Genomic DNA, 11,581 nt, shown 5'->3' on the forward strand with positions numbered 1-11,581 from the left:
CCTGATGTGTTCTCAGCTGCTGGCCTTCAACTTCCCAGGGAAGTCTCCTATTTTCAGCCCCATCTTGTCTTAGAAGAGCTAGGATTACAGATGCAGGTATCTGTATCTGGGTTTTTCTTTTTATAAATTCCAGGGGTCAAACTCCTCAGGTTTACATGACAAGTACTTTTACTGCTGTATCATCTTGTGAGTCCCAAAACATTGTTAAATGTAGACTTCAACAAAAACTGTATTGAACTTTTCACAATGAACACTAAATGAAAGATTAAAGACAAGACATTTAGAAAGAAATTAGTTGTATTTAGGTATTTAAAACACTGCATAAAGAGATAAGAAAGGAAATATTTAAAAGAAATAGCCTATGATTAATTATTTCACTCCAGAGCATACACCCAGGGAAGCCCATATCCTACCAGAGAGATACTTGTGCCCCATGTTTATTGCTGCCTAATTTCCTAAAGCAAGGAAATGGAACCAGCATCACTGCCTATCAACATGTGAATGGAAAATGAAAATCTGGCATTTATACTAAAAATGGAATATTATTTGACTCTCAAGAAAAAATAAAATCACAGAATTTGCAAAAAAAAAAAAAATGGATGAACTCAGAATATATAATCTGAAGTAAGACTGTCCAAACTTAGGGAAAAAAAGCTTGATGTTCTCCCCCATATGATGTTATTGGCCTGTAATATATAGATACATAAGTAAACAAATACAAGTTTGGTACAGTATGATATCTAGAAAGGAGAAAAGGAAAGGGTAATTTTTAAAAAGAAAATTTTAATGAGTTTGCAGGTGTAGGATACCCTGGGAAATACTTTTGAATACCCTCTCAAGGTATAACACATCACATTGTTGATACAATATAAGTCTTCAAGTGAGCAATGTCATAGCTGGGAACGTCTTAGCAGTGAGAAGCACTGCTGCTCTTCCACAGCATACAAGTTCAATTCTCAGCACCATGTGGCAGCTCACATGGTAAGTCTCTAAGTCCAATTCTGGATGACCTGATGCCCTCTTCTGGCCTCCAAGGCAGCAGGCTCACAAGTGGTACACAGGCCAGCATACATGTAAGCCCAACACCCAGATACATAATGGGCAGTATCGACATGGGGTTCCATGACAGGCTGTCGCTTTACTTCCAGACCTGATTTTGAATTCTGTTTTTCATTGAAGGATGTAATTTTTGCTTTGTGTAGAAAGTCTAAATTATATTGGTTTTGATGAATAAATATCCTTTGTTTTCAATATTAAAAATAAATAAAGATTGTGGATAATAAACTACAAATATCCAATAGATGCCTATACAGTCAGTAAAGGGAGCACAGAAGAGTTAAGGAGAGGTGACATTCAAAAAATAGGTAGGGAAATGGCCTATAATTAAAGGCAAGCATCTCTAGTATATGGTTTTGCAAAAAGAAGCACAAGGAAATATTAACCACCACTTGTCATATTTTGAGAGTATGGAATATACAAATCATAGAAAGATTTTCAAATAAAAGTGAAGACATTTTTGTAAACAGCAAGCACATTAACAGGGAAATGTTTTCAGCAATAATAAGAGGAAGTAGTATACATTAGTTAATAATTAACTCACAGTGCCAAAGTCAAATAAATGTCTTTTAAGACTGTGGATGAAATAAAACCAACATGAATAATATAAAGTCTGGAAGAAGCTAAGGAGAAGGGTAACCCCATAGAAGACCAGCAGGCTCAACTAACCAGGACCCTTGAGATCTCTCAGATACTGAGTCACCAACATGGCAGCATACACTAGCTGATATGAGGTCTCTGATACATATACAGGAGAGGACTGCCTGGTCTGGCTTCAGTGAGAGAAGATGTGCCTAACCCTCTTAGAGACAGTGGAGGGAGGAATGGGATAAGGAACTGTGGGAGGGCGGACAGGGAGGGGGTAATGACTAGACTGTAGAAAAAAAACAAATAATAATAATAATATAGCAAACAAATCCTGATGGAAGGACACATTTTGTAAAGTATGTTGCAGCCCTAAGGTGAAAGAGCTTGGCATAGGTGGGGACAGAGCGGTCTGTGTCTTTAAATAAGAAGATGGGACTAAAACATGAGACAATATGGATGTTGGGGAGGGAGTGGCTTGAGATAGAAAGCCCTCTCTATGTCTTACTTGGAGAAGACTGGAGAAACAGATAAATAGGAGACTCAGAAGGGCTGAAAGCGTACTGGTGAAGCTGGCTGAGTTGAAGATCGGCTGTATAATCTGGTGATGTGGTAGCCTTAAGTAAGTTACTCAATTTTTCTAAATCTTACCTATAGCCACAATAAATGTTTATCTCACCAGTTTGTGACAATGATGGAACAAGTTAAGGGAGATAAAACTGAAAAATCTGACAAGAAGGTCTTTAAAACTAAGCAATAAACCAATACTATTATTAAAACTCTAGATAGCTGAGGATAACCTTGAACTTTTGATTCTCCACCTCTGCCTCATGAGTACAGAGATTACAGGCATGCATCACTACACCCATTAATATGTGTGTAGGGACTAGAACTCAGGGCTTCATGTGTGCTGTCCAAGCACTGCACTGTTCATGCCGTTAGGCTCCTGCTCTAGATTTGTTTGCAACAGACAATGGTGAGCATTCAAATTTTGCAAGAGTGATTTCTGTGCATTTTGGAGATTCTTTTGCCAATCATCTTCACCAGCAAACTTGCTAAGGATGACAGCCAAGAGTCTGCATGTGGGGAGCCAGCAGCTTGGCAAAGGGACACAAACTTTCCCTTGTAGTTAGTGTTCTCTTAACCTAAGAAGAAATGCAACATTTCTCTTTCAGAACCCTGAGTATGACTGTCCCCTACCCATGTTCTCTTGTCTTTCCCAAACTATAGCTGTCCCATGAGGAACTAGACCAGGAGGGAAACTGGGATCAAAATTGTAGTGGGGCTTACAGGTACAAAAGGTGGACAAATATGGCCTCAATGAGTCACTTGAGACCAGTGAAAGGCAATATGCAAAAAAGAAACAGAATTTCAGAAACAGAAATGGATGAAGTGTGGCATGTGGAGTGGCAAGGGTAACAATCATTGTTCAAAAGTGGCCTGGAAACAGAGGTCAAGAGGCAATAGTCAAACTTTCAGAAAATTTGCAAGCCAGTTGTTTGACAGCTACTATTAGATAATGGAGCTGGAAAGATGGCTGAGCAGTTAAGAGCACTGGCTGCTCTTCAAGAAGATTCCCAGCACCCTCATAGCAGCTCATTAACTGTTTGCAAGTCCCAGGGGGATCTGGTGCCCTCTTCTGGCCTCAGTAGGTACCAGGTTCTTTACCTGACACACAGACACAAAAAATACAGACAAAACACCACGTGCATAAAAATATATTTATGAAATTATTTTTAATAAATAATTTGTAATTTGGTTCTCTACTTCAACTAAGAGGGTTCCTGGCCTCAAACTCAGGATTTTAAGCTTGGTGGCGAGCTTTACCCAATAGGCCATCTCTCCAGCTCCAATTCTCCACTTCTTCACTGCAGGTGCAGTGTCATCATCTGCCTCAATCTCCCTGAGCCTTGACATCTCTACCATAATCTGTAAACTATAATAGACAATCCCTCCATTTAAAAAACTAGGTTATATTAAAATATAATTAATTTATACTTAAAATAAAGGTAGAGAAAATATTGTTTGTCTTAAAGAAATCTTAAAGTCATTTTATGTTATTTTTAAAAAAGAAAAGACATGGCTATACTCCTAACCTACTCAAATTATTTAGACACCAAAAAAAAATGGAAAAAAAGATTTGGTGAAGTTAATTGGTGCACACACACACACAAAATAAAAGCAGTTGGAAGACAAATATATATCTTCTCTCATCGATGGCTACTACATCAAAATGTTCAGGTGTGAATATACATCACCCAGAGTAATCACAGAAACCAGCAAAGTTAACAAGGACCGTAGAGAGGGAAAGACCAGAAAGAGATAAAAATGTGAAGAGAATGGAGAAAGGGGTGCTAACTATGAGGGAGAATGGTAAATAACAGTAAGAATGTCTGAAAAAGTTATAGAAAATAATATCTATTTACATAGATTTTATATAAGGTATATATATAAGTCTATGTGTGTACATATAACATATATGAAATTTTCCCACTTGGGCTGGCAAAGCTCCTTCAAAAAGCCATAAGTTAACAAAACCCTAATACCAGATACGAGAAGCCCCAATAGTACAAGTTGTTGGTCAAGAGAGTCCAAGAGACTTCGAAACTTATTATAGGATACTGCCCTTGGTTGTTTCCTGGATATTGAAGGTTAAGTCCTTATTTCTAATGACACCACTCACTTCAGGACAGGACACAGAGAATCAAAGTTGGATGTGTACTGATTTAACTCCTCCCTGAGGACTAGCTTTCATGGTACCTGATTTTCTATGCAAGCTACAAATGGCAGAAAGCAACTGAGAGTTCCACACCGCTATTATGTCAATGAACCACAACATCAACCAGCATGGCTATAAACCTAAGTGTGCAAGAATAGCACATATAACTTGGCAATAACTAGCATCTCTTTAATTACTCTTATGGTTCTGTCTCCAAGAGGAAAATTATACCTGGTGCTGGAATCATAGCCAACCACCCATGGCTAGTGAGGTCATGGAGTTTGGAGGAAGAACATCCAACTACCACTTTACTAAGCCAACATAATTCCTAACTGCATTCTAAGTATTTATTCTGATACTTCCCAACTGTGATCCTTAGGGCCATACCTGACCTGAACTCTGAATGTGATTTCCACTCTTTCTGTCTGCCACTTCAGTTTCTTCCCTGACAGTGTAGCAGACTACATGCAGGAGCCTCTTCTCCCTCCTTCTCTCCCTCCATTTTCTGGAAATTCTGCTAAACCTTAAACCTTGTGGCAAACAAATCATCCCCCCATCCCTTTGTATCAGCTGCCTACACCTATTAATACTCTCTACCCATCTACCAGAGATTCTCAGTATTGAGAACTGGGTGAGGGTAGATGTGGATCAGGCAAGTAAATTTCACAATCCTTCCATTTTGTCTTCATGATCTCTCCATTTTAAATCTAAAAAATTCCAGTTACAAAATATCCAGGAAATCTAGGACACTTTAAAAAGTTGAAAGTTACAAATAATAGAAATAAAAGAAAACAAAAGGCATAAAAATATTTTCAGCAAAATCATAGAAGAAAATTTCCCTAACCTAAAGAAGAAAGTGCCTATCAAGGTACAAAAAACATACAGAATACCAAACAAACTGCACAAGAAAAGAAATCCCTTCACAACACAATAATCAAAGTACAGAAGCACTTAAAGTACAAGAAAAAATGAATGTTGAAAGCTGCAAAAAGGAAAAAGACAAAGTAACATATAAAGATGAACCCTTTAGAATAACATTCAACTTCTCAATGGAGGAGGGCCTGAACAGATGTTTCACAAACTCTTAAGAGACAACTGCCAACCTATAAAATTATACCCATCAAAACTATCAGTCACAACAAATGGAGAAAGAAAACACTCAATAATATAACACAATCTAATTCATATATCTCTATAAATCAGGCCCACAAATGCTATTAGAAGAAAAAATTCAATTGGAAGAAGTTGATCACACCCAGGAAAACATCAAGAATAAGTAATCCAAGACAAGCAATTCAAAACAAGGGAAAACCATACCATAATATCAAAATATCATGAATCAATAAACACTGTTCACTAATAACTTTCAATATTAATGGCCTTGACATCCATGACACATACCTAATATCAGAAAGAGACATCACCTCATGGTAAAAGGATGGAAAAAGATGTTCCAAGCAACAAACCCAAGAAACAAGCCAGTGTAGCCATTTTAATATCTGACAAAATAGACTTCAAATCAAAATGTATCAGAAGAGATACAAAAGGATAATACATACCAATGAAAGGGAAAAAAACCTACCAAACAGATATTACACTTCTAAAGATCTATGTACCAAACTCAAGGTTATCCAAGTTTATTTAAAAAAAACCTATTATACTAAAATCACATATTGGCCCTCACAAAATAATAGTGGGTGACTTCAATACTCTACTTTCAACAATAAACACGTCATCTAGACAGAAACTAAACAGAGAAATGCTAGAGTTAAATGACACCATAAATCAAATGGACCTAGTAGACACTTACAGACCATTTCACCCAAAGACAAAAGAAAATATTTTTCAGAAGCTCATGGAACTTTCCCCAAAATTGGTCACATATTTGGACAAAAAGTAAGTCTCAAGAGATACAAGAAATTTGAAATAATACATTTTATCCCATCTGGTCATCATGAATTAAAGCTGGATATCAACAACAAATAGAATAGAAAGCTAACAAGCTTGTGGAAATTGAACAACTCGGTACTGAATAAAAAAGGAAATTAAGCCTTGGCTAATAGTACCAACTTAGATAAGGACAAGTGAAGCATAGGCAGAGTCATAGTGACCTGACCCCTGAACCTTCACCCAGCTGATACCCTGTTCTGAAAGATATCTATACTCCCCCTGAACATCTATGCTCCTGTGTCACCCCCTTCCCCACATCCTGCATTTTCATGTTTATAACCCCTGTGTTAAAAAGTAAAAATTATGATTTGATAATAATAAAAAAAAGACAAAATAAAAAAAGAAAAGAAATGACACACAGTGTCCCCCTGGCTCTGCTGACTTAGCTTCTGAAAATCCATTTTCTTGTTCTCAGAAATACTTTGAATTATAAAATGTTATTGTGGTTTTTATTAGTATGCTGGGTAAAATAATTTTTATTGATTTCATTTTAAATTTCATAGTTTGTAGTGAGTTAAAATGTCCTTCAACATAATTATAGGTCATATTTATTTTCATATTGTAAAATGCAAGTTAATCTGTTGAACATTTTTTTAAAAATGGATTCCTTTTTGAGAATTTCATATATGAGCACAGTATTTACATAATTTTTTCTTTCTCTCCTTCCTCCCACTCTTTCCAACCCCCAATACTGTTCAAATACATCTTATTTAATTATTGTCCATATATGTATGTATATATGTATACATGTATAAGTATGTATGTATATACAAATACTGATAAATAAAGTGTTTTGGGGAAAAATTAATTTCTAAAAATTAATCTTTTTAGAATTAAATTAAAAAACAACACACTCAAACCTATGAGATGGCACAAAGGCAGTTCTGAGAAGCAAAGTCATAGCAGTAAGTGCCTAAATTTAAAAAATAGAAAGATTTCATATTTGTAACTTAACTGCACACCTGAGAAGTTTGGAACAAAAAGAAAAATTAATACTCTAAAGGAGTAAATGGCAAAAAAGAATCAAATGCAGGGATGAAATCAATAAAATAGAAACAAACGAAAAAGAATATGAAAAATTCAGAAAATCATTACAAAACAGGAAGAGAGGATTCAACTTAAATTAGAAAAAAAAGAGAGACATCACAACACTGAGGAAATCTAGAGAATCATAAGAACATACTTTTAAAAATCTGTATTCCATGAATCTGAAAAACTTAAAAGAAATGGATACATTTCTAGATGTATATGACCTGTCAAAGTTCAATCAAGATCAGATAAGCAACTTAGACTGATAGCCCTAGTAAAATAGAAACAGTAAATTAAGGGGGTAGAAAAGCTTAGAACCAGATGCATCAGAACAGAATTCTACAAAAACTTCAATAAAGAATGAATGACAATGCTTCTCAAATTATGCCACAAAATTGAAACAGAGGGAACATTGCCTAATTTTTTTATGAAGCTATAATTATACATAAAGCCCAAACAAGGCTCTCTGCTCCTCCCTGTTCCCAAGATTGCCACATCTTCTTGTGCAGTGCCAGCCTCGTCCCGTAGACAAAATGGTGAAGGTCAGTGTGAACAGATTTGGCAGTATTGGGCGCATGGTTATCAGGGTTGCCTTCTGCTCTGCATCTGGCAAATTGGTGATTGTTGACATCAACGACTCCTTCATTGACCTCAACTACATGGTCTACATGTTCCAGTATGACTCCACCCATGGCAAGTTCAACGGCACAGTCAAGGCTGAGAATGGGAAGCTTGTCATCAATGGGAAGCCCATCACCATCTTCCAGGAGCGAGATCCCACTAACATCAAATGGGGCGATGCTGGTGCTGAGTATGTTGTGGAGTCCACTGCTGTCTTCACCACCATGGAGAAGGCCAGGGCCCACTTGAAGGGTGGGGCCAAAAGGGTCATCATCTCTGCCCCTTCTGCTGATGCCCCCATGTTTGTGATGGGTGTGAACCATGAGAAATATGACAAGTCGCTCAAGATTGTCAGCAATGCATTCTGCACTACCAATTGCTTAGCCCCCATGGCCAAGGTCATCCATGACAACTTTAGCATCATGGAAGGGCTCATGACGACAGTTCATGCCATCATTGCCACTCAGAAGACTGTGAATGGCCCCTCTGGAAAGCTGTGGAGTGATGGCCATGGGGCTGCCCAGAACATCATCCCTGCATCCACTGGTACTGCCAAGGCTGTGGGCAAGGTCATCCCAGAGCTGAACGGGAAGCTCACTGGCATGGCCTTCTGTGTTCCTACCCCCAATGTGTCCATTGTGGATCTGACATGCCGCCTGGAGAAACCTGCCAAGTATGATGACATCAAGAAGGTGGTGAAGCAGGAATCTGAGGGCCCACTGAAGGGCATCCTGGGCTACACTGAGGACCAGGTTGTCTCCTGCAACTTCAACAGCAACTCCCACTCTTCCACCTTTGATGCTGGGGTTGGCATTACTCTCAATGACAACTTTGTAAAACTCATTTCCTGGTATGACAATGAATATGGCTACAGCAACAGGGTCGTGGACTTCATGGCCTACATGGCCTCCAAGGAATAAGAAACCCTGGACCGCCCACCCCAGCGAGGACACTGAGAGCAAGAGAGAGGCCCTCAGTTGCTGAGGAGTCCCTGTCCCCAACACTGAGCATCTCTCTCACAATTTCCTTCCCAGACCCCATAACAACAGGAGGGGGCTAGGGAGCCCTCCATACTCTCTGAAATACCATCAATAAACGTTCGTTGCACCCCCACCCCCAAAAAAGACCAAACAAAGGAAAACAATTATAGACCATTTTCTTTTATGAACATAGACATAAAAAATACTCAATAAAATATTTGCAAATTGAATACAGGAACCTGTCAAAAAGATCAACCATCACAATCAAATAGACGTCATCTGAAGATGCAGTGGTTGTTCAACATAGATAATTCAATAAATACAATCCACCATATATAGACAAACTGAAAGACTAAAGATTCAGAAAAGGTATTTGACAAAATCCAACATTCCTTCATGATAAACGTCTTGTAGAAACTGGGGATATAAAGGACATACCTCAGGCAAAATAAAAATGATTCAAAGAAATCCCACAGCTAACATCAACACAAATGAAGACAATCTCAAAACATTTCCACTAAAATCAGGAACAAAATAAAGCTGAATGTTCTATTCACACTTAACTCAATACAGTGCTTGAAGTCTTACCTAGAGCAATAAGACAACTGAAGGTCAAGACCATGCAAATATGAGAGGAAGAACTCAATGTATTTTTCCTTACAGATGGTATGATTTTATCCATATATAATCCCAAAAACTCCACAAGGAAATTTCAATGGTTAATAAATACTTTCCAACAGCTAATAAATACTTTCAGCAAAGTACCAGGATAGAAAACTAATACACAAAATTAGTAGCTTTTTTTTTATAGACAAATAAAAAGGCTGAGAAAGAAATCAGGAAAAGAATATCTTTCAGAATAGCCTCAAAATATATCTTTGGGAATAACTTTAACGAAGCAAATGAAAGACTTGTGTAATAAAATCTTTTAGGGCATTGAAGAAAGAAATTGAAGAATTTATCAGAACATGGAAAGATCTCCCATGTTCAAGGGTTAATATAGTAAAAATGACCAACCTACCAAAAGCAATCTACAGAGTCAGTGCAATCTCTATCAAAATTCAAAAACAATTCTTGACTGAACTTGAAAGAACAATTTTCAGTTTCATATGGAAGCACATACAGACCACACACACACACACACACATACACACACACACACAACTATATTTAAAACAATTGTAAAATACAAGAACTTCTGGAATATATATATATATATATATATATATATATATATATATATATCCTGATATCAAGTTGTACTACAGAGCAATATTAATAAAAACAGCATGCTATTTGCACAAAACAGACATTGTTCAAGCCAACATCCACAAAAAGAGAATAGATATTGTATCTGTCCTTTGGAGTCTGGGTTACCTCATTCAGAATGATTTTTCTCTAGTTCTATTCATTTCCATGTGAATTTCAATGGAACATAAATGAAGACCCAAACATAAATATACATTCCTATGGACACCTGATTTTTGACAATAAAGCAAAAAAACATATACCAGAAAAATAATAGCATCCTCAACAAATGGTGCTGGTCAAACTGGATGGCTACATATAGAAGAATATAGGTAGATTCGTGCACAAAACCCAACTCTAAATTGATCAAAGACTTCAACATAAGTTCAGAAACCCTGTATCTGATAAAAGAGAAAATGAGGAATACTCTTAAATTCACTAGCATGGAAAAAGGACTTTCTGAACACGACATAATAGCACAAGTGCTAATATTAACAGTTACTAAATAAACTGAAAGTCTTCTGTCTGGCAAAGGACACCATTGTCAGGACAAAGCAGCAGCCTATAGAATGAGAAAATTACGCATCCAATAGCGTTTTCATATGTAAAAAATATAAAGAGCCAAAAAGATGTCAAGAAAACAACAAACCCAATTTAAAAATGGAGTACAAAACTGAACAGAGATTTCTCAAAGTATGAAATACAAATGACCAATAAATACCTAAAGAGTGTTCAACATTCTAAGTTATCAGAGAAATGAAATGGAACATAATTTAAGATTTTATCTTATACCTGTCAGAATGGCCAAGATCAATATAGCAAATGATAGCTCATGCTGGCAAGCATATGGGGTATGGAAAGTACGCATCCAGTGATAGTGGGAGCGCAAACTTGGACATCTAGTATAGAAATCAGTATGACAGTTTCTCAGGAAACTGAAAACAGATCTACCTTGTGACCCACCTATATGACTCTTGGACATATGCTCAAAGGACTCTATATCTTACTACAGAGACACATGTTCACATCTGTTGCTCCTTTCTTCATAATAGCCAGAAACTGGAAGTAGCCTAGATGTCCACCATCAGATGAATGAATAATAAAAATGTTAGCCATGTATATAATGGAATCTTGTTCAGTTGTTTAAACATTTAAGTCATGAAATTCACATGGAAATGAATAGAACTAGAGAAAAATCATTCTGAATGAGGTAACCCAGACTCCAAAAGACAGATACAATATCTATTCTCTTTTTGTGGATGTTGGCTTTTAAACGCTCAACAGGCATGCTACTGTATGAATAACCACAGAGGTTAGGTGTGGAATAAGGAACTAGGTGGTTACAGAAGGCTATCCCAAGGAAGCATATACAGAACACATAAAGAAATGGGAA

The 11,581-nt window shown here is 37.0% G+C and overlaps 1 pseudogene; it reads left to right on the forward strand.

Annotated features, from left to right (window-relative positions):
* The first annotated feature begins 7,724 nt into the window (after nt 1-7,724).
* On the forward strand, nt 7,725-8,928 carry LOC117724639 (glyceraldehyde-3-phosphate dehydrogenase pseudogene; annotated as a pseudogene).
* Nucleotides 8,929-11,581: the final 2,653 nt, after the last annotated feature.

The sequence above is a fragment of the Arvicanthis niloticus genome, chromosome 20 (genome assembly GCF_011762505.2).
Source record: "Arvicanthis niloticus isolate mArvNil1 chromosome 20, mArvNil1.pat.X, whole genome shotgun sequence".
NCBI classification, from domain to species: domain Eukaryota; kingdom Metazoa; phylum Chordata; class Mammalia; order Rodentia; family Muridae; genus Arvicanthis; species Arvicanthis niloticus.